The sequence below is a fragment of the Rhinopithecus bieti genome, unplaced genomic scaffold (genome assembly GCF_001698545.2).
Source record: "Rhinopithecus bieti isolate Rb0 unplaced genomic scaffold, ASM169854v2 scaffold_1012, whole genome shotgun sequence".
NCBI lineage: Eukaryota > Metazoa > Chordata > Mammalia > Primates > Cercopithecidae > Rhinopithecus > Rhinopithecus bieti.
The window spans coordinates 1,373,691-1,397,330 of NW_016803312.1; the positions used below are offsets into that span (position 1 = coordinate 1,373,691).

Sequence of the window (23,640 nt, forward strand, 5' to 3'; positions counted from 1 at the left end):
TCGTGGAGGCGGGGACCGCTGCGGGGAAGGGGCCCAGCGGCCGCCCGGCTCATTGTTGCCTCCTCGGCATTGCCGCCGGGGAGCCCTACCCGGCGCGTGGTGCCTGCCCTCGGCGCCTCTCGGCCCGCGGCGCCCGGCGTGAACCGGGTCGCGCCCTGACGCCAGCCCCCGCCCCGCAGACAAAGCCGGAGCCGGGGAGGTTTGCCCCGCGCCGAAGGTGGCCGTGACACTGACTGCAGTCTGCAAGTAACTTTTCCTCTTTTGCCTCTTCTCTTTCTCCACTGTTCCAGTGAACCCAGCGTATGGGGTGGTGTGACACACACAAGGAGTCCTAATACAATTTGGGTTCCATAATTTCCCCCAGGCATCTTTAGGTCCCTTGGAGGTGGCACTGATGCGTATGGCGAAGTGTTAGTGTTGTGTAGGGGGTGGTGTTCACCACTTGTGAAATCTGCAAGAAGAATTAGGTTGAGAGGGTGAACTGCAGATTTCATTCTCTGCTGCAAGGTACCAAGCCTTCTTCCTTCCTCCCTCCCAAAGATTTCAGGCAATGACAGCGGAACAAAGTTACTTGATAGGATGGGAGCGATTTTGAGGGGACATAAAGAAAAACGGAATGAGGCCTGTTCGACTTCACATTCTTAAACTTGAGATTCGTTGCTATCGAGTACATCGATTTTCTCCTCCAGCCACGTTTTCCTAACATCACTTTGGAAATTCTGTCCAAGTGGCTTAAGTTGAAATGGTGTCTGGGCTACCTGTCCAGAGAAGATTTCTTAGCGCCACTGGTTTCCAGGTTAAACTTTTCATGAGAAAATTTTATATATTAATTAAAAAATTGAAAAAATATAGAAGAAAACCACTCGTGCTCACCACCCAAACACACCCTAAGGATGAAGGCATCTTTGCTTAATTTATAACTTGGCAGCCAAAAAGTGTGTGTGTGTGTGAGTGTGATAGAGAGGGAAAGAGAGAGGGAGGGAGAGAGGTGGGGTGGTAAATGAGAGCATTACTGACCAGCCACATCAGCCTAAAATATATTTAATCATGATAATTCTACAATATTGGTATGCCACTTACATCCAAGATTAATACAGACAAGTTGTTTTGAAATATATGTTCTTATAGGTTTGCAAACAACCACCTGTACAGAAGGGAGAAGAAAGATACAGGAAAAACAATGTAGATTTCCACTTTATTTGGAAGAATGGGCTGACAAAGTTTTATGGACTATATTTTTGAATTCAGGAGTCATTTGGGATTGACTTTTGTCTTTAAATGAAATCTTTCAGCTTTAAAATATTTAAAAAGTAACATTGTGTTCTGAGATTCGTGAGAAATATGTGATGGAAAGGAATCCTTGTTTGTGGAACAAGGAATAGCAGTGATTGTGCAACTGGGTGCATGCTGGTTTCTCAAAGACCTTGCGCTGAGACAGTAAAATAAGAGTTTTCCTGAGAGTTGTGAGTTGTGTTGAGTGTGTATGTTCTTTTAAAATAAAATTGTTCTTTAGCCACAGATTTCGCCACTGGACGGTTTTGTCATTACCTACTTTTATTTTCCTCTTGCGACATTTTTGGACTTTTGAATTCTCTAATATGCAAAATAAAAAGAGGTCTTTGAGACAACCATTTAGAAGTAGGCTGATCATTAGGATGATGCAATACATTTTGAAGTTAGAAGAATTTACAAGAAGGAAGTCGTGGCTTTGTACACTCAGGTGCATTTTTGTTGCAGTTCCTAACACTTGGGGCGCTTTAATCTGCACGCACGCTGAGCGTTGCGGTGTAGTAGTGGCCTGTGAGTGAATGAGTCATGCATGTAGTCTGCTCTAAGGATCAGCATTCCTTCAGGAGTCGTGATGCCTTTGTGTCTGCAAAAGTCAAACGAAGCTCCAATAGGAAATGTCACAATCCCCTACCCCAGGGGACTAGAGATCCCCTTCCTTGGATGGTTAAAAATGGACTTGGTTTATGCGTCTGAGAAATCGACATGTGAAATCTTGTTCCTGATGTGGGAGGATGGATGCCGTCATTCATTCATTCATTCATTCAGTCTTTCCTTTGATTCTTAATTGTTTAAAATGTCACAAGTAAAGGTGGAAAAGAGTTTTACTGATTTTCTTTGGGAATGGTGGAGGGGTAGAAGACTTATCTCCTGACGGAAAGAGGAAACACAGTAGATGAGGAATATAGTTTAATGTTATTCCTAACTTACCTTCTGCCCCTTCCCTCCAGAATTCTGTGTGCAAGCGTTTTGAGGAAATGAGTTGGGAGTTTGGGTGAGATCTAGATTTTGGGCATTTGTAGAAGTCCCCAGCTATCTCTGGGAGTCATTGCTCTTCTTTCAGCCTAGAGAGGTGGCTATGGGTGCCACTGTGCGTTGGGCACACTCGGGGGTGGGAAAGCTGCCGTGGAGTGGGATGCCCTCTGTGTGCATCATGGGGTCAAGTGTGGCCTTGGGATGACCTCATGAGACCTTGCTGCATTTCCTTGTATAGTTCCCTTGTCTAATCATGGCCTATTTTTGCTTTTCCTTCTTGAAGCAAACCATTTTTCTCTCCTTTTCCTTTCTAGTTCAAGAAGGGCTGGGCCTGATCCATCTGAACTTTCCCTCACCCTAAGTACCCTAAGTACTTAGGAAACTTGCTGAAGAGAAATGGACAGTCTTACCTATCTCGTATCACTGATTGCAGTACCCCATCAGTGAAAGAAATAAGATTATTTGGCAAGCTGGTTTAGATTGCCATTTAGTCATGGTTCATGGACAAGGGGCTATTTTAAGGTTGATGAGGGAGGCTTTGCTTGTCATTTACTCTCCATTCACCAGACATTTAGTGCCCATCATGCGCCAGGCACTGGGTTTACTACTGTTAATGAGACTACAAGGTAGGTGAGGAAGATACTTAAAGACTGGGCTGGGTACAGTGGCTCGTGCCTGTAATCCCAGTGCTTTGGGAGGCTGAAGCAGGAAGACTGCTTGAGGCCAGGAGTTTGAGACCAGCCTGGGCAACCTAGTGACCTTCATCTCTACACAAAATTAGCTAGTCACGCCTGTAATCCGAGGCGTGCGGATCACGAGGTCAGGAGATCGAGACCATCCTGGCTAACATGGTGAAACCCCGTCTCTACTAAAAATACAAAAAAATTAGCCGGGCGTGGTGGCAGGCATCTGTAGTCCCAGCTACTTGGGAGGCTGAGGCAGGAGAATGGCGTGAATCTGGGAGGCAGAGCTTGCAGTGAGCCGAGATTGCGCCACTGCACTCCAGCCTGAGTGACAGAGACTCTGTCTCAAAAAAAAAAAAAATTAGCTGGGTGTAGCAGTGCGCTCCTGTGGTGGAAGCTACTCGGGAGACTGAGGCAGGCGGATTGCTTGTGACCAGGAGTTTGAGACCAGGCTGGGCAACATAGTGACCCCCATCTCTACAACAAATTTTAAAAAATTAGCTGGGAGTGGTGGTACGTGCCTGTAGTCCCAGCTATTCTGGAGGCTTAGGCAGGAAGATCACTTGAGCCCAGGAGTTCGAGGCTAAAGTGAGCTGTGATCATGCCAGTACACTCCAGCCTGGGCGACAGAGTGAGAGCCTGTCGCTAAAAAACACGTATACATAAAAAAGAATTACACAAAATTACACACAAATTGTTTAATTACAGTTAAGAGCTGGGAAGGGAAAGCAGTGCTTGGTGAATTAAGGTAGCTCAGAAAGAATGATGGCATTGCCAGTGAAGGTGGGGGTTGGGTATCGGACAGTGGAAATGTCAGGGTAGGTGAGTACAGCGGGCCATGGAGCTGCATGGGGATTTGTCCAGTGCCCATCAGTTCAGAGCCTGCCGGTAGGGGCTTAGCTGAACAGATGAGGTGGACTGTTCAGTTCTGTCTGGAATTTGGCTGAGGGGTTCAGACGCTTTGTCGTTTGTGAGGTGGATCGGGAAAATGTATGGTTCTGTCCCAGTGTCCTTGCTGAAGGCAAACTTTATGACCAGTAGCCCCGGGAAGCCAGTTGTGGTGGGATGTGGTGTCCTGAGCTGACCTGGATTCCAGGAGTGAGGTGTCACGCAAGGGGCACCCGACTACAGCTGTGCCCACCAGAGGTTTTGTTGCTAATGAAAAGATAAGAGGGTTTAGTGGGGAACGAGTGAGAAGACTTACTTAAGGACATTATTCGGACTCAGATGAGCTGTAGGAAGGAAAATGGGGAGAGAGATGCAGAAAAAGGAGGGAATCTTGCTTTGACACCAGGTGAACTCTTGACTTAGGGACTGACTTTTTTTTTTAGTGAAAATAAATCTTTCAGCGTTAAAAATATTTAAAGAGTAAAATTGAGTTCTGAGATTCACGAGATGTATGTGATGGAAAAGAGTTTTTTTTTTTTTGTAGAACAAGGAATAGCAGTGATCCCACAGCAGGGTACATGCCGGCACTGAGAAAGCTGAAGAAGGGCTTCCCTGTGAGGAGTGAGTTGTGTTGAGTTTGTATGTTCTGTGGAAATAAGAATCATTATTCAGCTGCAGATTCTACATTCTTTTATGTTCCCTGATCAAAGATGTCTTACCAAAGATGTGAGTTAAGCATATCTTTTTTTTAAAAAAAATGTAGAGATGGGGTCTCACTATGTTGCCCCAGTTGATCTCGAACTCCTGAGCTCAAATGATCCTCCTACCTTGGTCTCCCGAAGTGCTGAGATTATAGGCATGAGCCCCCAGGCCTAACCTACCAAGGATGTGAGTTAAGCACACGTTAATAGTCCTAAAACAGGCCCCGTGGTCTGTAGTGGTATTGGGGGTGTGTGTGTAAGTCACATGGTTTGGTGACAGTAATGTTTCCTCCACACAGCAAAGTCTTGGGGTTCCTGCAATGGCAGAGAGACTGGGGTGTAAGAAGAGCACCCCCTTAGAGGCTGTGAGAGGGCAGGGGCCCTCTGGGCTGTTGAGCAGGGCTCTTCCTGGTGGGGCTGCTGAAGTCCTTAGCAGTCAGGAGACTTAGAAGTCTTGAACTGGGGGGGACGCTGAGCCCCAGCAACCCTCAGGTTATGTATGTGCTGTCAAGTCTCCCGCAGAAATAAGATAGAAAAAATGCAGGTTGCAGACTGGTTCTTCCCCCCATGGCAGGTTTAGGTGCATTCAGTTAGAGGGTTTTCCTTCCACATTCTCTGCTTTCCTTTCTGTTGTCATTGCTCACTTGAATTATGCTGGAAAATTTCCAGGTGACAGCCCCGCCTGGCCACAGCCCTGAGCCAGAGGAGTGAAGTTGCTGAACGGAGCAAGGTGCTTAATGTGGTGTAGGGGAAAGGTTTGGAGCTGTGAGCCCGGCCTGTCAGGGTGGGGATCCAGGCCCCAGCTCTGTGACCTCCAGCAAGTCCCGTAACCCCTTTGAGCTCTAGTGTTCTCATCTGTGAGGCTCCCTGGGTTATATGCACCTCCCATGCATCGTGTGGACATGTGGTCCCTGCGATTTGGCAAATAAGGGGTGTTTATGCTGTTATGCCAGTGCCCACGGTCTTTAAAAAAATGTTCTTTGCAAAATTGTTACTGTGATAAGAGCACTTAACATAAGATCTACCCTCTTACTTATTTATTCTTTTGAGACGGAGTCTTGCTCTGTCGCCCAGGCTGGAGTGCAGTGGTGCGATCTCCGCTCACTGCAAGCTCCGCCTCCCAGGTTCGCGCCATTCTCCTGCCTCAGCCTCCCGAGTAGCTGGGACCACAGGCATCCGCCGCCTCGCCCAGCTAATTCTTTGTATTTTTAGTAGAGACGGGGTTTCACCGTGTTAGCCAGGATGGTCTCGATCTCCTGACCTTGTGATCCGCCTGCCTCGGCATCCCAAAGTGCTGGGATTACAGGCGTGAGCCACCGCGCCCGGCCAAGATCTATCCTCTTAAGAGATTTTTAAGCGTACGACGTTTTATTGCAGACTGCAGGTGCGGTGTTGTAGGGGAACTCTCTAAAGCTTATTCCTCTTGCTGAACTGAAACCTTGTGCTCATTGATTGGTAACTCCCCATTTTCCCCCACTGCAGTCCCTGACAACCACCATTCCACTCTTCAAGTCTATGAATTTAGCTACTTAGATGCCTCAGCTGAGAGGAGTCACATGGTATTTGTCCTTCTGTGCCTGGCCTCCTTCAATTAGCCCTCCAGGTGCCTGCATGCTGGCGCTTGTGGCGGAACTACTGCTTTTCTAAGGCTGCCTGGTATTCCATTGTAGGTACATTACCATGTGTCTTTACCCATTCATCTGCCCTTGATGGTTAAGTTGGTTCCACAAAACTCCCGGAAGAAAACAAAGGTGAACACGTTCAGGACACTGGTCTTAGCGGTAGTTACATGAGTGCGACACTAGAAGCACAGGCAACAAAACCAAAACTAAACGAGACTGCATCGAACTAAAAAGCTTCTGCACAGCAAAGGAAACAGTCAATGGAGTAAAAAGGCAACCTGTGGAATGGGGAAAAATGTTGGCAAACTGCATATCCGATAAGGGGTTAATAACTAAAAAGTATAAGGGATTCCCACAAATCAGCAGTAAAAAAACAAAGAACCCAACTCAAAAATGGGCTAAGGACTTACACAGACATTTCAACTCAGAGTTTTTTATTTTTATTTTTTATTTTTTTGAGATGGAGTCTCACTCTGTCGCCCAGGCTGGAGTGCAGTGGTACCATCTCGGCTCACTGCAACCTCTGCCTCCTGGGTTCAAGCGATTCTCCTGCCTCTGCCTCCCAGGTAGCTGGGTCTACAGGCATGCACCAACATGCCCAGCTAATTTTTGTATTTTTAGTAGAGATGGGGCTTCACCATGTTGGCCAGGCTGGTCTTGAACTCCTGACCTCAAATAATCCACCTGCCTCAGTCTCCCAAAGTACTGGGATTACAGGTGTGAGCCACCGTGCCTGGCCTCAACTCAGAGTGTTAGTAACGTAGCCAGCAGTGATGTCCAGATGCGGACACAGGGACACTTGGGAGGGAGGATGGGAGCTTTGTCCCTTGTCCCCACCTGCTCCTCAGTATCTCTTCATGCCTTCAGGAGAGTTTTAAAGATAACTGGGTTTTCATATTAGAAATAGCCTGTTTTATTCTGTTCTTGGACATGAGTTTTGGCATTGTTCCTAAAGTGTCATAATAAAGTGTATAGGAAAGAGGGCTGTCATACTGTGGTATAAGTTTTTCTGTGCCCTTATTAATATATGCGACAGAGCATACTTCGTCAAAGTAAAAACTCATGCTTTTTCCAAGTTTTAAGGTATCTGGGCCCGGTGAGAGCTAATGAGTTTACAAAAAATTGTACAGTCTCATTATGAAATCCTGCAGTATAAATAATCACAAGTGGTTTGTGAGTGTTTAATGTAGATGTATTAAAATTCCCGTGTCCTGGAGGAGGTTGAGAATGCCATTTGTGCGTACGCGTATGTAGAGGGGGCTTTATAATATTCTTTCCCTTGTAACTTGATGCTATTTGAAACATGTAAAACTGGTCAGAGTTCTTTCTCATTTTTTCTTTTTTTAGTGGATGTGCAGGGCAATGTAGTATTTTGGAAAGAGAGAGGCCTAGACTTTAAACGTTTTCAGAATCTGAAGCCTGAGCTTGCCATGAATGAGTATATGACTTTTGAGCATGTCATTTTTTCTGTTTCCCAGTGTTGTCTTCTGTAAAACGGAAATAGTCACACACACTTAACCTCTTAGAGTTGTCTTAGGGTGAGATAGAAGCCTGCATTCTTTATGCCTGCTTGTCCTTCTAGGGAATGCTCTGGAATTGGAACAGCCTGTGGGCCACCTCTCAGGATAGGTGACTCTTAGAAGGTGAGAGGAGGCAGGGCCTGGGGTATGCGAGAGAATCAGCTACATCATCTTTCAGGTTCCTGCCGCGGTGGGTGAATTCTGTTACTCTGTGCCCATAGAATGGGAGACGTCATAAAAGTCATAGACATCAGATGTAGAGTTTGACCTGAGTGAGTCAGTTGCCCTCTTGGGGCTCCCATATTCTTACCTGTGAAATGCAGTAATAATACTGGTAATATTATTATTATCAACGAACGGTTCTTGATCACCTCATATGTGGCCAGGCATGGTGTCAAGTGCTTTATGACATTTCTTCATTCATTCAGCAACTATTTAATGAATGCTGCCGTATGCCAGGCACCGTTCCATGCTCTGGGGATCGGTGGGATCACTGGCTAGGATGGTGGGTGGGACAGACAGACTCCCTGCCTGCGTGGGGTTTATATGCTAGGGCATGACAGAAGATAAATAGATACGTGGATGAGGTGATTGCCGTGGTCAGTGCTGTAAAGAAAAGTAAGTCAGGTCACGGGGCTGGAGTCTGGTGGGAGAGCAGGTCGTGTTTTTATTAGGATAAGGCCCCTCCAAGGAGGAGAATTTGAGATCTGAGTGAGTCAGCAAGGGGATGAGCCTCACAGAAACAAGTGCAAATATCAGCTCAGTGGCTGGCAGGAACTTGCTGTGGAAGGAACGGCAAGAGAGCCCGTGTGGGAGGAGCCAGCGGGCGGGGCAGGAAGAGAGCTGTGCAGTGGGGTCCCAGGAGGCCTGGCAGGCCACAGTGAGGATGTGGCTGATGAGGAAGCCACAGGAGAGTTCTGAGCAGAGCGTACAGGAGATGGACCTTGTATTTTGTAAGTGTGTCCCTGTGGCTGTGGAGGGCCACGGGGACTGCAGAGGACCAGCAATGGAAGCAAGGAGACCAGGGGTGCTGCTGGTGAGATGGATTGGAGTTGATACAAGAGAGAAAGGCATTGCGAGTGACACCTGCTCTTTTGGCCTCACCCTTTGGGTGAAAGATGGTGCCATTGATTGATATGGGGAGACTGGTGGAGGATGAGCTTTATGATGCTGACATCAGCCTCTGGACTTAGTGTTGTTTTATTCCCATTTTACAGATGTGGAAACCAAGGGGGAGAGAAGTAAAAAGGTTGCCCTAGGACCTGGCCAACAAGTCTCTACTAAAATTACAAAAATTAGCCGGGCGTGGTGGCGCCTGCCTGTGGTCCCAGCTACTTGGGAGGCTGACGCAGGAAAATCGCTCTAACTCAGGAGTCAGAGGTTGCAGTGAACTGAGCTTGAACCACTGCACTCCAGCTTGGGTGACAGAGCAAGACTCCCTCTCAAAAAAAAAAAAAAAAAAAAAAAAAAATTTTGCCCTAGGAAGAAGCTGAGCCAGGATTAGGATCCAAGTCTGAACTATCCCCAAGCCTTGCGTTTTCAATCATTTTTGCTGTACTCTGTTAATACCTTCATTTACTCTCATTGCCAGATTGATATGAAGGTACCTGCAGAAACGCTTGGGAGATGCATCTGTTTTGTTTTTAGTATAGCTTTATTGTGGTATAATTTATATTCCGTACAGTTCACCCATTATACGTGCACAGTTCTGTAGTGTTTAGTAAATTTGTAAGGGTGGGCAGCCTCCCCCCAGTCCAGTTTTTAGACTTTGCAGTCAGTTCCCCCTCCCACCCCCAGACTTATTTAATCAGTGATCTTTTCTCTGTCTCTAGCGTTTTGCCTTTGCACAGGTAGAATCACAGTGTGGCCTCTTGTGTCTGGTTTTGTTCATGTAGCATAGTGTTTCTGAGGTCCATCCATTGTTGCCTAAGACATCTGCTTTTAAGGAACCTTCTTGGTGTTTGTCAGCTGTCCTAAGAGGTACTCTGTGCTGATGAGAAAAACGTCCACTGAGATGTGCTCTAAGATGAGAATAAAAATAACAGGGGCTGGCATTTCCTGAGCATTTGTTATATGCCAGGCACCGTTATGACCATTATTTTCTCTGATTTCTAGAAATCAGTTTTAGAGGCACCAACCAATGAAATTCCATGAGAGGTGCCGTGACCAGTGATTTACAAGTGAGGAAGCCGAAGCATAGGGAAGTTAAAAACTTGCTCAGGGTTTTAAGAGCTGGGATCAGACTTGGGCCTTCTCCTCATGGAGCTGCATCTTTACTGTTCCTTCACACTCCCTTCACCATGTGTTTCAGGCTTGTGTCTTCGTAGCCTCACAGAGAGATTGGGATTCCATTTGAAGAATGCATTTGCCACATTTGCCAGTTTTTTTGTTTTGTTTTGTTTTGGCAGGGTCTTGCTCTGCCATGCAGGCTGGAGTGCAGCGGCGCCACCATAGCTCACTGCAGCGTTGAACTCCTGGGCTCAAGGGATCTTCCCACCTCAGCCTCCTGAGTAGCTAGGACTGCAGAGTGCTTCACCCACTCTAATTTTTAAATTTTATTTTTTGTAGAGATGAAGTCTTGCTCTGTTGCCCGGTTGGTCTTGAACTCCTGGCCTCAAGCGTTCCTCTTGCGTTGGCCTCCCCAAGTACGGGTGTGAGCCACCGTGCCTGGCTGAAAATTGTGGTTTTAAGGAGAATATTTGTACTGAATTTTTATTTTGGCATTACCATATGGAGATGACAGTGTCCTAAAGTGATCCATTTGTGAAGTAGTTTTCTTAGGTGCAGTGTCAGGATGGCACCACATTAAAAACACATAATTATGTCATCAGGCAGAGCCTGTGTGTTTGAGTCATTTTGAATGTTGTGTTTACCAGAAATGCCATTTTTGTACAAAGTGCCCCAAGGCTGTTACCCTATTAATGGATGGAATTTAATTAGGCATCATGCATTTTTCAAGATGTTTATCTAATTGTATTATATATTAGTATATTTTATTCTCAAACAATTCTATATTTAAACGGTATTTTTTTTCCTGCCACATACAGTCTATATTGGAAGATTTCGTAGTTTTGTATTGCAGAGTTCTTTGTATATACCAAGAATTCTGAAATTTTGGAAAAGATTTTAAACACTTTACACACACAGTAGCTTGGTAAGAGCTGGTTACATAATTTTAGCCATGATAAGCCGTTTTTTTTTTTTTTTTTTTTTTGAGGCAGGTTCTCACTCTTGTTGCCGGGGCTGGAGTGCAGTGATGTGATCTCAGTTCAGTGCAATCCCCACTTTCCCGGTTCAAGCAATTCGCCTGCCTCAGCCTCCCGAGTAGCTGGGATTACAGGTGCCTACCATTGTACCTGACTAATTTTTTTTTGTTTGATAATTTTTATTTTTAGTAGGCATGGGGTTTCACCATGTTGGCCAGGCTGGTCTCAAACTTTTGGCCTCAAGTGATCCACCCACCGGCCTCCCAGAGTGCCACTGCGCCCAGCCAGCAGTAAACTTTTTGGAATAAGAATTAATGTTACACTGGGTTCTACCCCTGGTTTCTGGTAGAACAGTTTTTACTGGTGTCACGTCTTCCTAAACTTTCTCAAATGGAATTACGGTGTCGTTAAACTAATTTTTCACATTTAGTACGTTTTCACTTTTAAGGATTTGTAATTACAATTTTACTAGTTCAAAGTAGCAAACGAAGCTTTTATGTTAGACTACCTAGTTTTAAGAATAAAATTAAGAATTAATAATATTAAATTTTAATTTAAAAAGACTTCGTTCAACTCTTTGTTAATCTCTTTATATGATTAGGACCCCAGGGAAGTCTGCCATTTTTTAAAAGAAGGTTAACCCGTACAATGGTAGGCCTTTGAAATGAGTGAAAGAGGTCGACCATTGTTGCATATTTGTTGGGCAATTCCAGGCAGTGCAGTGGCCAGTTAGAAATCCTCACGACTTGAGCTAGAAGCCTTGGGGAAAGTAGCATTTGTGGGCAGAGGTAGGTACTGGAATGGTGCAGTGAAGAAGCTGTTATCTTCCATTGCCGAGGGACTCTGTTCAGCTTTAATCTGTGTCCTGGCTGGACGGTACATGTCAGCTGCCCAGGCTACCAGTGTGAAGCACGCAGGAGTTAGAAGCAGGCCCCTAACCTGTTTCTTTTTCTATTCCAGAATCGCTTCTGACTGGCACATGCCTTGAGGAGAGGAGATATTATCTTGCAAAACCGATCCAAGTAAAATTGAAATTGCAGAGAGTAAAAATTGGGCTGTACATGTAACGCATGCACTGTATGCAAGTTATGCCTCAATTATCTATTTTTAAAAAGATACACTAAAAGCAAAGCCAAACCACAAAACCTCTGGGTAGAAATGCTGGAGTAGACACTGTTAAGGATGCAAAATCTAAGCCACCCCTTGGGTGTTGCCTCTTTTTCTCCCCTTTCGCTTCAGAGGTGCCTTGTTTTGATTCACGTGATAAAATGACTCTGGGCAGACCTGTGATTTTATGCTTTTTATGTGAATGGCTTTCACATGAAGCCTCAGGGTTGCTATGAACCTGCTGGCAAAAATTTCCAGCAAAGGAACCTGTACATTTCCTCTCTAATAGCCCCAGGAACTGCCTCTTCCTTTGCTAAACCTGAATCATCTTACGTGAGGGTTTCCTGGTCCTGAGCTGGGTGTGGCCCAGCTATTTGTAGCCTAGTTTCTGTGCTGGGCCCCGGCCTTTCAACTTAGGGTGGCTGGACATGCAGTTTGGGAAATCAGATGGCGAGGGATGGGGGAAGCCCAGGGATCTGTTGAACTTCCCACCTCCCCAGCTTTGATTTCATCCCTTATTCACTTAAAAATGGCTTTTCTTTAGGACCAGGATTTGAACGAAGTCTGTCCAGTGCATTTGATGGTTATGCCTTTTAAAGCTATAGACATGTAGAACAGTTCTTCTGCCCCCACTCCTTCGCCCCATGCTGTTGACTTGTTGAAGGAATCAGGTCACTTGTTCAGTAGAATGTTCTACATTCTGGATTTGGGTGCTGGTTTTCTTTTAAACTCATCCCGCTAGTCCCTGTATTTCTATAAGCTGGAAGTTATCATGAAAGCTTGATCAGATTCATGTGCAGGGTTTTTGGCAGGATTAATTTGTTGGTGGTATCATCTGGCTTAACGTTGCATCAGCTTGGGAAAAGGTCTGACTGTCTCATGTGTAGTGATTCTAAAACTGAGCGTTGGGGTCCTGTGGTGGGTGGCAGCTTGACCCTTTCCTCATCGATCTTTCTCCCAGTGCCGTTGGCATTCATCGATGACTGTTGTTTGAATTAATTATTTCATTAGAGATTGTTGATTCTTCTCTCTTAATGAGATGGCAGTGAGCGTGAGATGAGATTTAAACTGACCAGGGTGTCAGGGAAAACTGACAACATTGATACAGCTTAGGGGCATCTAAAGAATTAACAGAAAAAAGCAAAGATTGGTTTGGTTCTTGCAGTCACTGTGTGCGCCTCCTGTTATTAAAGCTAATTACCGTTTACATGGTCTTCTATGGATGTTACTGTGTCAGGTTAATTTTGTTATTTAAGTCTTAAGTGGCAGCAATATTAAATTCTGTGCATATGTGCTAACTCTCTTGTTCACATAATTTGGGTGCCTGTTCACCTAAGTTAGGAGAGAATGACCTAGGTTTAGGAGATAGAATTCCCTGTGATGGTGCAGACCATGATCGAGAGTATCTTTTTCAATCATCATTTAAAATTTTCTGACTTGTAAGGAGACATTCATGCTTAGTCTTTTCTTATAAAAGATCAGTCAGTGATGAGTTTAAAATAACTAGAGAAGAATAATACGCCTGAAATAGTTTTGTGTTTTCTTCTGCAAACATACAGATGAAATGGAGTGGTTTTTTTTTTTGTTTGTTTGTTTGTTTTTGAGATGGAGTCTCTGTCGCCCAGGCTGGAGTGCAGTGGCGCGATCTCGGCTCACTGCAACCTCCGCCTCCTGGGTTCAAGTGATTCTCCTGCCTCAGCCTCTCGAGTAGCTGGGACTATAGGCGCGTGCTACCACACCTGGCTAATTTTGTATTTTTTTAGTAGAAACAGGGTTTCTTCATGTTGGTCAGGCTGGTCTCGAACTTCTGACCTTGGGTGATCTGCCCGCCTCAGCCTCCCAAAGTGCTGGGATTACAGGCATGAGCCACTGTGCCTGGCTGAGAAATGGATCTTTTAATGGCAACGCTCAACTTCATTGTTAAGAGTGTTTGGAGAGGGTAGGTGCTTGCATTGTTTCCGTTAGGAAGAAATTGAGAGTTCCTTTGAAAGGAGCATGATCATAGCGAATGAATTTAATTTATATATGGTCCATCAGCACCAGGCTGCACGGTGACATACAACACCTGCAGTTTGATTTTGGGACAACTTCCATATCGGAAGTCCACCAGAATGGAAGTAGATTGATTCTAACTATCATGGGCAAGCCTGTCTTTTGCTGCAATGTGTTGTTTGAAACCAGATTGTTAAAAGGATCATTATAAAGTAGGTTCTAGGATTCGCACAGTTACAGTCTCATTTGAGGAGTCGTGCTGTTGACCAAACACTTGGTTTCATATAAATCATGGCTGTGACCAATAAGTCGTAAAAGAAAGTTGTGAAAACTAGAAACCTGAAAGAGTTTGAAATCATAAATGATGCTTCTGTTGTCAGAGAGGTCTTGAGCTTGGAGAAGCCATAGAAATTAAGAGGTCATCTAATCAAGACTCTTCATTTTTGGTGAATAAACCAATGCTTAGATGTGTTAAATCGCTTGCCCAAGACCACATAGCTAATGATTTGTAGAGTTGGAACCAAAACTCATCCTGGAATAAGGACCATTAGTACGTAAGTGTTTCTTTTGAACATGTTAAATGCTTTTTACATGCATCATTTTGGGATCCTCACGACAACCCTGTGATTTAGGACTGTAATTGGCTTCATTTTTTGAGGAGGATGTTGAGGCATAGAGACATTGAGTATCTTGCCCAAGATCACCCAGGACTGAGACATATTCACTACAGAGAATGCACTCTTTTAAAAAATTTTTAAAAATTTTTAAATTTTACTTTATGTTCTGGGCTACATGTGCAGAACATGCAGGATTGTTACATAAGTATACATGTGCCATGGTGGTTTGCTGCACCCATCAACCTGTCATCTAGGTTTTAAGTCCCACATACATTTGGTATTTGTCCTAATGCTTTCCCTTCCCTTGCCCCTCATCCCCTGAGAATGTGCTCTTACTCTGTGGTACTGCCTTCTGATTCATTTGTTCATTCATTCATTTCTTCCTTTTTATTAATATTACTGTTTAAAATTCATTATTTCGTGTTAAAGGAATGCCTTATTCCTAACAGCCCGTAAACCTTGCCTTTCAAGGACTTTCCGTATACTCTTAAAATCTACGTTTTTAAAAACCTACCAGTTCTAATTATTGCAGATATGGTCAATGGAAATCACTAGCTATAATAACTGTTATTTTAATAATTGGTAATTGTGCCTGGCTTATTAGTATTTGAAAAAGCTTTCAGATTATAGGTGGTTCAGGACTCTTAAAAGATGTCTAGGTAAGTTTGAACTGATAGTTTCTTTCTTTTGATGAATGTCCTGTGCCAACCCACAGCTTTAAAAATAATTCCCTTGACCATTCTTTTAAAAAGTCACCACTTACTCTTTTTTTTTTTTTCTTTTTTTTGAGACAGTCTTGGTGTGTCACCCAGGCTGGAGTGCAGTGGTGTTATCTCGGCTCACTGCAGCCTCTGCCTCCCGGGCTCAAGTGATTCTCCTGCCTCAGCCTCCCAAGTAGTTGGGACCACAGGCATGCACCACCATGCCTGGCTAATTTTTGTATTTTTAGTAGGAATGGGGTTTCACCATATTGACCAGGCTGGTCTCGAACTCCTTACCTCAAGTGATCTGCCTGTCTTGGCATCCCACAGTGCTGGGATTACAGGCGTGAGTCACTGCACCCGGTCTCACCACTTATTCTTTAAATTCTTGGAAACTTCATGGAGGAATCCACTTGGGATGGGTTTGGAGCCCTCATTCTCTTCTTCCCCCTTTCACTTCCCTTCAGTCACATCCTGGGCAGCCCTGCAGCTGAGATTTCATAAAGATCAGATGTGTTTTTGGGAGATAATGTGTGTGGGGTGATGGGCGGGGAGGAGTGGAGGTGAGAAGTCACCCTGTGGCATGGGAGGGTGTTTGGTGTTGATTTTCTGAGTGTCAGCCTCTTGTTTCTCAGGATGGTTGGTCGCCAGTCTTTTTTTTTATTTGCGCTGCCCACAAAGAGCTGGATGTGGGTGCCTCCGGGAGCTTATGGGACCCACTTACCTGTGTGAAGCCGGCTCACAGGGAAGGAGAATGGGTAGATCCTGGGAACGTCCAGGAAGACTTTCATGTGGGCGTGGTTTGTACTCTGACCCACTGGTGACTTTAAACAATTTGTCATAAAATACCACAGTTGGCTTTACAGCTATCTGGTATTTGTGCCTGGAGTAGGTTTGTTTGTTTTGTTTTAAATGCTTCTAAATTACAATTCTTTGTGAGCTTCCTGTTTCATACTTACAGCTGAAATATGTGATGACTGAATGTACCAGGACTGCTTTTTTCCCCTTTTCTCCGTTTGTGCTGGAAACAGAACAGCTTGCACGCACAGCCTGGAGCATGTTGCCTGCATGTGCTTCTTGGTGGACCATCGCACATGGCTGACTAGTTTCAAAAACCACCTATTTATATCCTCTTCAGAATAGCTGTCAGACGTTAGGCACTCTCTCTACTAATGTCACGCCAATTAATATGAATTTTAAAATGGAGGTAAATTACTTTTTACTCATGGGTGAGTCATTAGATAGTCTTCTTTAAATACACATCCCACCATTTCTCTCAAGTGTGTCACACTAGTAATTGGTCCATGCTGGAGTTTTCAGCAATTATCATAGGATTGAATGCAGGACGAGGCTGTGGAGATCACCTAACCCTCTTATTTTATAGATGAAACGACAGCCCAGGGCTGCTGAATTACTCAGAGCTCAAAGCTCCTTGGTGCAAGTCTAGGACTAGAGCTCTCTCCTCCCATAGCTTCGAATTGAGCAGTGTCCTTTGCTGTCACCCACCTTGCCTCACGCTACCTACCCCACATGCTGGCACTTGCCACCACAGAAGAATAAAAACAAGGACAGGAAACAAAACTTCCTAGTTACTAGGGTTGTGGTGACGTTTTTATAGCAGAAAAAAAGATAATGTTTAAAATATGTAATCCTAAAAAAACTGTCTTTTTTGGGGCGTGTTTGTGTAAGACAAATTCCTATACTAATGGAAAGTCTTAAAACATTAAACATGAAAATAGTTGTTCATACTATGAACATAAGCCTAGGCATTTATTTAAATGTATGAGGACTGTCTTTGTCGACTGTATCTGTTGTCCACATTTTGACTTCTAGGGCTAAGCAACTTCCTGTGATTGGATAAATGTGGGAGTTCTTTCTAAATAAATATATGAGAATATATTTCTGTGCATAAATACATGAGAATAAATACGTGAGTTCCAGCATTGTGTCTTAAACTGCCATTATCCTCACGCTTTTTTCAGACGTATGTTATTTATTAGTTCCAACACTGGCGCATTCAAAGGATGATGAACTTTGTGCTAGATAGACCTAGGCGGCATGTTGTAAGTGCTTTTACCTTGGTAAGTTCAAGTTTTCTCATCTCTGCAGTGTTGACTGCACCAGGCAAAGCACCTGGTGCAGTACCTGTACACAGGTGTCTGCTGTGTCTGCTCCCCCAAGTTGGTGTGATGTGATGTCATACGTGGTTGTTTACACTCTCACCTGATGGGCGAGACTATTCAATTCTCATAGGACTCAATGAGAGAGAGTTGTCCCAGGATTGGGGTGAATGTGTCACCTATATCATTCTCTTGGGTCTTCTCCACCTGAAGTATAACCTAGTTTGATAAGCAGTGGTAGAATACAGAGATAGGTTAGGAACCTGGTGGGGGTAGAGGGTCCAAACTGGAGCTCTGGGGTCTAATTGGAGAGTGGAGGAGCAACCCTGGGCTCAAAGGTATGGATGGCTGTCTTCATCCGTTTGGACTGCTGTCACAAATACCACAGACTGGGTGGCTTTAACAGCATTTATTTCTCACAGTTTTGGAGGTTGGGAACTCCAAGATCAAAGGTGCTGGCAGATTTGGTGTCTGGTGAGGGCTCCCTTCCTGTTTTGCAGAAGGCTACCTTTTTGCTGTATCCCTAAATGGTGGAGAGGGAGAGCATCTATCTGTCTGGTGTCTCTTCTTCTAAGGGCACTAATCCCATTCATGAGGGCTCCACTTTTATGACTTAATTACTTCCCCAAAGCCTCACTTCCAAATATCATCACATTGGGATTAGGGCTTAAGTAATATGAATTTATGGCGGGGGAGGAACATTCAGTCTATAGCCATAGCCATGGCCAAGATGAGCGGAGGCCTCAAGTCTATGGGCAGGCAGGATTCTCACCTCGTATTTTTTTCTTTTATTTTTAAGTCTACCACAGAGACATTCTTTGCTACAGGTAGGATTCTTAAAAGCAAAGAAGTGTTCTGTAGAGGAGGTAGGTGTTCAGTGGTGATGGAGGAGGATAAGGAGGATGTGAGTTGTAAAAGTGAGAGTGAGGCTGTAGGTCAGGAGTTGAACTAGCACATGAGGAATTCGGGTCAGGAGGTCACCAGTAACCAGGAGTTGACAGTGATGCAGAGTCAGTGCTCTTGCCCAGCTGTTTTGTTGCTTGCTGGGTTCCTGTTTATGCAGGAGCTGATTGCTGGCTGGGGTCACCCCTGCACACCCAAGCAAGAGGGATCCAGGGTCAGCAGGTCGTAGCAGGAGAACCCCCTGAGGGTGCCTTGTATGCAGGGAGAGCGCATCTCCTGTTTGGTTTGGGAGGAGCCTGGTCCAGATGTAATTACTAACAGGCTTCCTCCACACTCAGCAATGACTACTGTGGTTGACAAGTAATATGGTCACCCTACTTATGAGTACTTGGTTGCAGAGAAGTATTTGTTATGTGTATGAGTGAAGATCCTGACCAAAGATTTGACCAGCACAAGGTTCTGTGGTGAGTCCATGGTTTGTCTGTCTCATGGGTGGAGCTTGGCTGCCTCTCTTTGTGTACTTGTTATTTGAACTCCAAAGAACATTCCGTGCCACACTTTCCAGAGCTCTTTTCTCCCAATGTGTGTTTTAGACGGCTGTCTGTTTTGTCATCGATCAGCTAATTCTGTAGACCTCAGGGCAGCCGCACACGCAGCATCTGTAATTGTACCTCTGTAATTGGCTGGAATGTTCGAGAGACTGGACTTGCTTTTCCTGGGCCCACCCAGGGTACGTGGCTGGCTTCACCTAAAGGCTTGGTGGCAGGGACTGGTGAGAGAGGGAAGAGGAAGAGAGGAAGGAGAGGAAGGAGAGGATGCTTCGCCTTCTACTCATCGGCCTGATTGACAGGGGCTGAGAAAGTCTGATTCTTAGTTGACTGCGGGGAAGATGGGGCATGCAAGAGTGGAGGTGGCTGAGGTGAGGTCCAGGTGTTTCTCGTGGAGGGTGTCCAGGTTCTTGGCATTTTAAAGAATTGGACAAAACTCACAAACAAAGCCAGGAAAGAATGAAGCAACAAAAGCAGAGATTTATTGAAAACAAGAGTACGCTCCACAGGGTGGGAGCAGGCTGGGCATCCGGGCTTAAGAGCCCAGTTACAGAATTATCTGGGATTTAAATACCATCTAGAGGTTTCCTGTTGGTTACTTGATGTACACCCTGTGTAAATGAACTAATGGCCCACTATCGGTCTGATTGGTTGCAGGAGGGGACCGATCAGAGGCTGAAGCAAAGTCGCAGAGTTACACCCTATGGCAACATCTGATTGGTTGCGCAAAGCAACCAATTAGAGGCTGAAGTGAAGTTCCAAAGTTATACTCCTATGCAAATGAAGACTTGGCCTATGACCAGTGTGACTGAATGGAAGAGGGGACCAAGCAGAGATCCTTTCAGTTTTTCACCTGCCATGCAGAAAAGGTGGGGGTTGCAAAGGGGGTAGCCTCTGGTCCTTTTGTTACTAGGGCATGGAAAGTTGGGGTTTTCCTTTTGATTTAGTTTTAGGAAGTCAGTGTGAATCAGCCTTAGGTTCCCTGCCTTCAGCCCCTATTCTCCTGTCTCACAGGGTCCGTATCATGGAGCTGTTTATAATTGTGGGGAGAGCACTGCATGTGTGTTCCTGGTTTTCTTTTGGCATGGTTTCTCCATCCCTTTTGGGAAGAGTTGATGCACTTCCTTGAATTTCTGCACCAACTATTTTATTTGGATCCCAGCATCTTACAGGCTGTTGTCTTGTTTTGCAACTTTTTCATTTATGGTGAAATGGAGTGAAAGACTCTGGGTGCCAAGGGCCGTGGGGTACGAAAGCGTAATTGTCATCGGCAGCTGGACCTGGGAAGTCCTTCTCCACCTTTGTGTTTTCGCCTGCTCACTTGGTTATACACTGCGCTTTTCCATATCTGGTTGGCAGCTCTGAGGACAGCGACCCTGGCGTCCTCATCTTTGTGTCTCCTGAGGGTCCTACAGGTAGTACGTGCTTATTCCTGAGTCATTGCTGCTGCTCAGCTGAGACACCAACGAGCTACCCAGATCAGAACCTGAGTGTTGCTGCTTATTTAGGTGGGCCGGGCTGGGCATCAGGAGGGCCTGGCTTGCTTGGCCCCTCTGTCAGTCTTTGTTTCAGACCCAGTATGTCTCAGCATCTGGATCCGCTGGAGCAGCTAGGCACTCCTGCTGAAAGGCAGCGTTTATTTCTGTGTTGGTATCATTTTAGTCCCACACTTCCTGAACTCAAAATCCTCTTTCCTAAGACCTGCCATGAAACACTCCCATGACCAATGGTGACCACGAGTCCCTTTTGGGGAGAGTGTCATTTTATACTTTGTATTGTGTCCCAGCCCTGGATCCTGAGGGGTGGTGTTGGGTCTAGGAGAGTGCCCAACGGTGTTCGCGTACGGAAGATTCTTCCGGTGAGTGGACAAACTTGTGGCCTCGTGCGGTAGTTTCTTTTCCTTTTTCCCTGTAGCTTCCTTCCACTGTCAACTTTCCCCCCTCCTTCCTGGCAGCAGATGTTGGCAAGGACATGCCCAGGTTAGTTAGGCCCAGCCTCTTCTTCTTCCTCCAGCCCCACCCACCCTATCTTTAGGACTGGGGTAGGGTGATGTGTCTGGCCACAACTTCTGTTACCCCTTTTTAAAAAAATTAAAAATGGAGAGCCATGCCACATGCTTGTGACTTCCACACGTGAAAGAATACTCAGCTCTAGAAGGGCGGAGGTGGGTGGGTGGTGACTTCCCGCTAAGGTGAGCTCGGATCCTGTTTTCAGAGTTCTGTGGTCTGTGCTGCAGTCCTGCGCTTCATGTCTTCTGTCACTAAGAAGCAGCAGCAGCTACTTTCCCTGCAGTATCTTCATCTCCGACTCTACCCCACCAGTGCCCTGCCTCTTAAATAAGCCACAGGCTGCCCTATTAGCCAAGCAAAAGGGATATGTCCTCTTCTGTCTCCCCAGGTAACTTCTGCCAGATGAAGAATTTTTCTCTTTCTGGTTTCTTTAAATGGGGAAATAGTAATAGTGTGATTTGTCAGGCTCTGGAATTGAGACTGCTGGGCCCACCTTCCAGGTCTGCCATTTACCAGCTTTGTGCTCTTAGGCAAGGGAATCACCTGCTTGAGTTTTGGCCTCCTCTCCTCTCCTCTTCTCCCCTCTCCTCTCCCCTCCTCTTCCCTCTCCTCCCCTCCCCTCCTTTTCAGACAGAGTCTTGCTCTTTTACCCAGGCTGGAGTGCAGTGATGCGATCTCCGCTCACTGCAACCTCCGTCCCACTGGGTTCAAGCAATTCTGCCTTAGCCTCCCAAGTAGCTGGGATTATAGGCATGTGCTACTACGCCTGGCTAATTTTTGTATTTTTAGTAGAGATGGGGTTTTACCATGTTGGTCAGGCTGATCTCAAACTCCTGACCTCAGGTGATTCACCTGCCTTGGCCTCCCAAAATGCTGGGATTATAGGCATAAACCACCACGCCTGGCGAGTTTTATCTTATCAGTAAAATAATAGTGCCTTCTTCATAGAGTTGTACAGTAATAAAGTTGGTGCATGAGTAGTGTGGCTTCATGGAATAGTACTCAGTACAGTGTTAAAATGTGGGTAGGCTGGGCGCGGTGGCTCACTCCTGTAATCCCAGCACTTTGGGAGGCCGAGGGGAGCGGATCACAGGTCAGGACATCAAGACCGTCCTGGCTAACATGGTGAAACCCCGTCTCTACTAAAAATACAAAAAATTAGCCGGGTGTGGTGGCGGGCACCTGTAGTCCCAGCTACTCGGGAGGCTGAGGCAGGAGAATTGCTTGAACCCAGGAGGTGGAAGTTGCAGTGAACCGAGATTTAATGCCACTGTACTCCAGCCTGGACGACAGAGCGAGATTCTGTCTCAAACAAACAAACAAACAAACAAAAAAGCCAAAACAAACCAAAAACGTGGATATGTGGTTGCAGTAACTTATACTTCCACGCTCTGGTACTGTTTTTGGAAGGACCATTATTTATCTCCTAGAGGTGTGGTCACAGTTTATTATCAAATTGGGATTAGATTGTTTGAAAACTAAATGTGCATTTACGGGGATAGCAAAGCAGGATATTTGAAATTGAAGTTATCCTAGCAACCTTGGATCCCTTTAGTAACCCATGGCAAACAGGCTGCTGCTGATATTCTCTATGGTTGAAGACAGGGTTTTATTCTAATGTGCCATAACTGGGAGTGTTAACTTTTGTCGCAAAGAATGTGTCAACAATATGCCAGAGTTGAAACTGTCAACTTGGGCAAGCATCCTATGCAATTTTAAATAATACCAAATTCTGTACAGCTTATCTCCTTATGATAAATGGGCATTGATTTTATTTATATTTATTTTATTTTTTTGAGACATGGTCTTGCTCTGTCACCCAGGCTGGAGTACAGTAATGTGACCACAGCTCACTGCAGCCCTGGACTCTTGGACTCAAGTGATCCTCCCACCCCAGCCTCCTGAGTAGCTGGGGCTGTGGGTGTGCACCACCATGCTCACCTGAGTTTTACTATGTTTTTGTAGAAATGGGGTCTTGCTCTGGTGCCCAGGCTGTTCTCCAACGCTTGACCTCAAACAGTCATCCTGCCTTGACCTCCCAAAGAACTGGGAGTACAAGTGTGAGCCACCACGCCTGGCTGGGCATTAATTTTAAAATTGCCCCTGGTGTGGACACCTGCTGGTGATGGCAGCCAGAGTTAGATGTCTGCTGTGAACATCCTGATGGCTGGATGAGGCTGTGACAGGGATGGCTCCGAATGAACGTCTTTTAGGCCAGTTGATTTTTCCACTGCATTCGGTGGACTGGAACTCTGAGACTTGAATCAACTGCTTCTTGAATTGTGGAATGCATCTGAAGCTGAGCCTGACCCGGGTTCCAGTCGCTTCCCTCCTGGCACCCTGCCGCAGCCACATTGGCTTCTTTGCTATTTTCCCTGAGCAGCGACTCACGTGCTTGCCCAGGGCCTCTTGGTTTCTCCGGACGCCTCTCTGGAAAGCTTGCACCAGATGCACTGCAGAGGCCTCCAGGCCACCCTTTATAAATGCGGCGTCTGACCCGCGGCGCTCTCTTACTCAGCTCTGTTATTTTTCTTCCGAGCACTGCACCAGACCAATTACAGATCTGTGCGTGCCCATTTACAAATTGCCTGTTCTCCTCCTCCCCAGGCCCGGCAGCTAGAACCTACATTCCATAGGCTTTGGGTTTTGTACTTGCTGTTTCCAGCAGCAGATTTACTTTAGTTCTTGCTCTGATTTGCTGTAACTTCAGGAGCATTCAGCCTGGTGAGACTGCTTATTGAACTTACCAAAGCAACAGAGT

General features: G+C 45.5%; 1 protein-coding gene across 3 annotated transcripts in view; it reads left to right on the forward strand.

Annotated features, from left to right (window-relative positions):
* Nucleotides 1–23,640, forward strand: part of FAM107B (family with sequence similarity 107 member B) — a 269,715-nt gene that overhangs the window by 176,981 nt on the left and 69,094 nt on the right. For 2 of the 3 annotated variants that reach the window (XM_017874410.1, XM_017874428.1), the window contains exon 1: nt 19,528–19,739. The exons of the other annotated variant lie outside the window; for it this stretch is intronic. The gene's annotated coding sequence lies outside the window, so the exon portion shown is untranslated. Of the gene's footprint in view, nt 1–19,527; nt 19,740–23,640 lie in introns of those variants that run through there. 3 annotated transcript variants of the gene reach the window in all.